The following is a 6,962-nucleotide window of genomic DNA, read 5'->3' on the forward strand; positions in this document are numbered from 1 at the left end:
CCCCCCCCCCCTCTTCACATGCACACGCGCACATTCATGATCAATGCCTGAGAAGACAACAGAGGTGCCCTGCTCCTTTGCTGCTGCTGCTGTCAGGGGCCATTTGATCACTGAGGGACAGAGATCTGATGTGCTGCTGTGCAGGGCCTCATACTGTTGGCTGCCATTGAAGCTGGGTCAGTAGTATTGGAGTGTGAGGCATGGGTGCTGTGAAATATTCATGGGTAATTTCCCTACTCTGTTTCTCAGAGAATTGCAGGGAGAAAGTGGCATAATGACTCAGGGTGTCCCACGCTGGCCCACCAGAGGGGTCTGTGATGAGTGGGCTGAATTGTGTTCATTACACTCACACGCATCTCACACTCATTGATTGCAGTGTCTGGTGTGCTGCAGTGAAAAGTAGTGTAAGCATGCACACCCACAAAAGGGGTATAAATGCAAGGTTTGGTTTGAATGTTTGCTGGATTAGTTTGCTGATTCACCACAGATGGGAATGCGAGGAGAAAGAGACTGAGAGGAAGAGCGTGCAGACTGAGAGAGAGTCCATTATCAATATTTTAGTGGGGGGATGAGAGGACCGGGTCAGTGGAGGAGGCCAGGAAGGCAGGCAGGCAGGCAGGCAGGCAGGGAGTGCAGGAGTGACCAAGAGGAAGACAAAATAGAGAGAGATAAGAAAAAGAGACAAATAAAAGAGGAGAAAGGCAGAGAAAAGGATGGAGGAACAGAGGAACGAGAAGAGAAAGAAATAGCTCTGTGGCTGTAAGGACTCTTCTGTCAGGCTGAATTTCATTTGTAACCTTGAGTGTGTGCCAAGGTATCATTTGTATAGTTTGAAAAAGATGATAGAAATGTACTGATTCATATCTAGAAATGTTAGGGAACAGCCATTTTAATATGGTGTATTACCTAGCTGTGTGTGAGTGTGTGTGTGTGTTGACGTGTGTGTGTGGGTTTGAGTGTGTGTGTGCGTGTGTGTGTATCGTCTCTAAGGAGGAAAAAAAGCTAAATGATTTGCTTAAACCACTCAGATACGCAAGCATATAAACTCAATTTGGATGGATTTGACTTGTAAAACGCACAATATTTGTCTCTTTTTCTGTTTGGACCAACTCAAACAGGTTCATATCATGTCTCTTTGTAGCCGTCAGACATACTGAGTCAGACTCCCTGCCTCCGCTGTGTGCGTGTATGCAGGCCTGTTCAGATCTGGAGGTGGAGTGTAATATCAACTGGGATTTCACGTAGGCCTATTACAATATTCGTGATTGATTATTCAATTTTAATCAAAAAAATGTAATTGTCTAAATTAAATGACCATGAATGTTTTTTTTTGTGTCTAAGAAACAAAACAAAACAAGAAATAGTTAAAAAAAAAATGTTTCCCAGATCTCAAGGTGACGTCAAGTTGCTTGTTTTGGCAAGATAAAATACTACATCAAATGGGACAAATCAAATTAGAAAGAAAAGCAGCAAATTCTCACATATGGAGTTCAGAAGCCAGCCTGCTAAGATTCTTAAAAATGTGTGATCACTCATCAAAATAGCTGCAAAATGATTTTCCGTCAAACGACTAATTGCTGTAATTCTGCTGAAAGGCTTATAGTTGTGTTTTCCTGGGACTGATGGCAGCATTACAGTTCAGTGATACATTTATCTAAGCTTATAAGCGGAGGAAAAATTAACAGTGACGGCCATTATAGTCATATTGTTTTTCTTTCTCAGAATATTGTATGTAAGTGTCTCTAAAAGCATGCATAATCATATTTAAAAGACAACTAAACACATTATTAAATGTAGACAATTATTTGTTAAAATATATAGTCCAGTAGATGTTGGTGATGCAGTAATTTTCTATCACGGTTTGTAATACTTTTGTATTATTATTTTGTTTTATTATTTGATGATACATATTGTGGTATAGTATATATATATATATATATATATATATATATATATATATATATATATATTTCTGAAAACTCATTTGAGAAACTGTTTGGATAAAATAACCAAGCAATCAGTGTGCAAAACAAATTCTCTTCTGTAAATGTACCAATTTCCGTATTATATCTGTGTTTTCCTCACTGTTCTGTTCAGTTCAGTTCATAATATCGTGACAGGTTATGCTGAGACACAAATCACATTTTGTGAAAAGAGGCAGAACGTAACGACAATGCTCTCTCAATTCATGTTTACTTTTCTGAATGTTTACCTCAGTAAAAACATGATACTTTCAGTAAGATGAGGTAATCATTTAAAATGCTGTAAGACAAGAAAGGCTCACATACACTCCCCTTTTTGTGCTACATTCTCAAACTCGTATTTAGGCAGACTACATCTGTAAATGTGTAATGTGTTTGACATTAGCAATCCATTATGAATATTTAACTAACCCCAAGACATCTGGTTCCCGGTCACTTCACATAGTGAACATTTTCCAGTAACTACAAAACACTTTTTTGACATTTACTGCAACATTTCCCTGCTGCTTTGTCAAGAAAGCTGTGTGTGTGGGGGTTAATCACAGTAAAGCAGTGTGCTATTTTAAAAGGATTAATCTAATTTATTTTCACATCTGTCTTACAGTACATTACTATTTATATTTTATATACATTATATATATATATATATATATATATATATATATATATATATATATATATATATATATATTATAGTAATCGGCCCACATGTACATTGAAATATGTATGTATAGCTTTAATTGTTGTTCCTGTATAGAGGTGGGCCATATGGGTAAAATCCTATATCACAGAGTATGTCATTTTATGATATTGCTATAAAATGTGGTATAGTGCCTTTTCTTTAAAGTCTTTTGAGAATTATTTTTATTTTGTGTATAGATAAGTAAAGCAGACATAAATGAATCCAATATTTTATCAATATTTCTTTGACTTGTAGTGTTGCCCACAACAGCTGAACACAGTAAGCAATATACTTACTGTGACAAAATCTCTCACCAAGCCTATTCTACTAGCCATGACTAGATCCCGTCTTAGCGTGACTCCAATTTAAAAGCTGGGAAACAGAATCGTCAGTTCTTTTTTTGTGTAAAAATGCATTGTAGTTCAGCTGAAGCTCCAAGAAGTTTCAACACAAAGGGCCCTATCTTGCACCCGTAGCAGCACTGTGCAGCGCCCAACGCAAGTGTCGTTGCTAGTTTAAGACTGCTGCAGTTGTTAATTACCCGTCTTGCCCCCACATCATTTAAATAGCAAATGCACCTGCTTCCATCTTTGCGCCCATGGACTTGAGGCAGCGGGAAGTGATCACGGCATTGACCAACAAAAACCTGGTCTAAAGTCAGTAATGCAGCCTTTTATTGTTATGTTGCAACAACAGCGCATTAGTAAAATGTGCCTAGGCTTGTGCACAGCACGCACACCGTGCTTATTACACACACAGAGGGAAGCAAAGCCGCACACACACATGCAAAAGATTAAAAATAAAAACATTATGGTGCAATAACGCCATCATAATAGCAACACCAAAGGTACAAGTTGGCTTTTAAAGGGAAGGGGAGATGACACTCTGATTGGTTTATTGCATGTTACGCCCAGAACACACCAAGGAATAATTTAGACACCAATTACAACATTTTGAACCTTTTGCCCAGCTCACAGACCCTATTTTCCACCGTCAAACTAGCAATAGTTGATTTGGACACACACTCAACACACCTGCACCATGCGCTTCATGCCGTGCGTTTAGATAGTTAAAATAAGGCCCAAAGGGATAATTTTGTATCAGAAAGACAAAGCTGTGTGTAGTCACTTCATTGGTCCAACTCCGACTGTAAGAAAAGGTTTGTGGTAGCTTGCTATATTTAATGAGCACCTGCACCACCTAAAGCACAAGGACTGCATGTAAGAGACTGTTTAATCAGCACTATCAGAGCTGTATCAAGTTACAGTAGAAAGGAAGCTCATCCACTCAAGTGTACATTTTAGCTAAAGCTGAACTTATTATTAATAATAATTAATAAAAATCATTACATTCATCCATCTTCCACTTATTTGGGTTCAGGACCTGTTAATTCCATCAATTATACCAACAATAATTATTGTTACTTAGTTTAGTCAGTTTATTGAACCTGTTAAAATAAAAAATAAAAAGACAACTACTGGGAAGTACTGACAACAAAATAAAAATTAAATATGTAAGGCCCTATTCTCTCTACTGGTTTTCCATCATACTTTCATACTTTTTGCCAGTGTGATCATAAGAAATTTAATTCTATGTGATTAGAATTAAATTCATTGATTATTATTTTTCTCTATAAAAAGACAATGGCTTCATGCTGTATGGTGATCATGTAAAAACAAAACAGTGATACATGACTGCACTGTATTTGTTTGTCTTTCTTTGTCATTCTGTACATCTAAATTGTACAAATAAACCTATAAACCGAGATGAAAGGAAATTAAATAACTTCTCATACAAAACCCTTGTAGACACACACATGTGGAATAGTATGAGAAGCCAGTAAAGGTTTTTGGCCTTCCATATTATAAATGTCATTATCTATGTGTGTTAGCATAACAGATATTTATTAAGTTTAATCTTTTGTAAAAACCGATGGCTAACATGATAAATAATGACTTTGAAAATGACTTTCAAAAGATGATCATGATCTATCTGCAACCAGTTTACTCCCATTTCCTAAAAAATGTGACGCTCTCAGCAGTGTCCAACATGCAGTGTGGGTCGCAATGCACTGAACTTGGCTCTGAGCGCCGTCTATGTTTCCTGTCTGCAACAAGCGAATGATTGACAGAGGGCGACACCTCCAGTCCCCAGAGTAACTCATCGACCAGACAAACATCCAGGCTCTAAAACCCTGTAAGTGGCTTTGACTGCAGTGAGTAGGCCTCAGCCCTCTGGGGGCTGTAGAGGTCAATGGTCTGAAACAGGCTTGCAGTCACAGAGGTTTTAAAATCCTTTCTTGAGCCTTAAATATTATCATTAACAAAAAGAAAATTCGCAACATTGCTGTTATTAAAAAAAATATTTCAGCCGATAAAGCTTTTGCTTTTGGAAGTACTGACAAAGAGTGAGTAGCCTATGTCATCCTTTTATTACCACGCATTCATTCTTCCATTAGGAACATAACACTACAACGCTGTTTTGTCACTTTGTGCTTCATAGAGATCTGCCCCCAGGCACGGATAGCTCTCTGATCAAAGGAGTGGGAGGGTCCTCTCTCTTTCTCTCTGTTGATTTTACGGCCTTTACCTACAAAAGTCTGAATCTTTGTAGCTGGCATGATTTCACATCAGTTTTAATGATTTCCAACAGGCTGATTTTAATGGCGTTTAGGTATCATTTGCTTCCCACAGCAGTGGGTCAGTCAATTTTCTTTTTTATCTATTGCTTAATTTTTGGAGCAGCAAAACCACACCGAATACGTTTGGCAGACTCCTGTTTGACTTCTCTGCCATTTAAGGCTGCATTAAAGATTATTTTAATTATTGTAGATGATTCATTGATTAACTGATTCAAGTTAAATTAATTCTAAAAAAGTTAGAAAATAGTGAAAATGTCTTTTGCAATGCTCCTAAAGGGAAATTGCTTGTTTTGTCTGTCCAAAAGTCCCAAACCCAAAGATATTGAATTTGTATCTGTAAAACAGAAAAAGCTGAAAATTCTTACATTCAAGAACATACTTAACCCCCTATAGCTAAACACCGTTCTAACCCACATTTTAAATTCTAGCAGACATCTTAAAGTTCCAAAGATCCCAAATATGATGAGCTTTGGGTAAATTTGTCTGAAATTATGCACAAGATATCTGATTGAATAGTGCAGCCATAAAAAAGGTGGAGTCTTGAATATTTCACTATGCAGAGTTGGAACAAGCTGTCATAGATAGATGGGGGTAAGTTGATTTTACAACCTTAAAGCTACTTAATGGGACTTACAAAATGAACAATGTTGAATGTGAAAAATGTGAAGAGAGTCATTTGATGTTCAAAATAGTTGCTAAATAGATGTTCTGTTGCTATTGAGTCACTATAAACATTGTTAGATAAATGCAGATACTTGCAGTTTCTCATGTATACTGTGTGCGCATGGCTGTGTGCATGTACGTACTACTCACATACTCTCAGTTAAAGACTGCTGCTCCTCCAAGTAGGCCGGCCAGTGGCCCGGGGCTGGATTTTGGTTGCAGGCAGGGAGCATGGTGCTGCGAACAGGGGACTGGGTGTGTGGCTTTGTCAAGGCCCATCAGTGTCCTTGCTCTACTTACTCTGCATCAACACTTAAGGGTGTGTGTGTGTGAATGTGTGTTTACGTGTGTGTGTGTGTGTGTGTGTGTGTGTGTGTGTGTGTGTGTGTGTGTTGAGAGAGAGAAGTGCGAGATAGAGAGTGCGATACATATAGAGGAGAGAGAGAGAGAGAGATGGGGGTTGCAAGCAAAGGAACATGCTGCCATAAGGGTTTTGGACGAGATGAGACGTATTGTGTTTGTGTGTGTGTGTGTGTGTGTCGGTGTGTGAATGTGATGAAAAACGGAAAGGTTCTCTGTCTCTGGTGTATCTTTTATGCACTATGTGTGTGTACATGTATGTGTGCGTTTATGTGTGTATCACAGTGGTCCTGAGGCCTTTATTACAGTCTTGTTGGTTCAGTAGACTTAAAGAAGGCGGAAGTCGTGCTTCTTTTTCTTATGTGTGTGTCTGTGTAAGTGTGTGTATATATGTGTGTGTGTGTGTGTGAGTGTGTGTGTTCACGTGTGCCCTGTTCAAGCAAAAGCTTTTGAATTCATGTTGGACATTTGTTGATGAGTGACCTAAATCTGTCTGCCATCATTACCTAACAAGAAGACGGAAAGGGAAGCAAGTCACAAACAAACACACACAAGCACACATATGTATCCGTACACACACACGCACATGCATGCACGCATGCAAGCACGCACACACACATACACACACACACAC

At 38.4% G+C, this 6,962-nt stretch overlaps 1 protein-coding gene across 5 annotated transcripts in view; it reads left to right on the top strand.

Moving 5' to 3' along the window:
* LOC116700431 (adhesion G protein-coupled receptor L1) overlaps nucleotides 1-6,962 on the top strand; it is a 26,368-nt gene that overhangs the window by 907 nt on the left and 18,499 nt on the right. The window lies entirely within an intron of this gene.

Source organism: Etheostoma spectabile, chromosome 2, assembly GCF_008692095.1.
Source record: "Etheostoma spectabile isolate EspeVRDwgs_2016 chromosome 2, UIUC_Espe_1.0, whole genome shotgun sequence".
NCBI classification, from domain to species: Eukaryota; Metazoa; Chordata; class Actinopteri; order Perciformes; family Percidae; genus Etheostoma; species Etheostoma spectabile.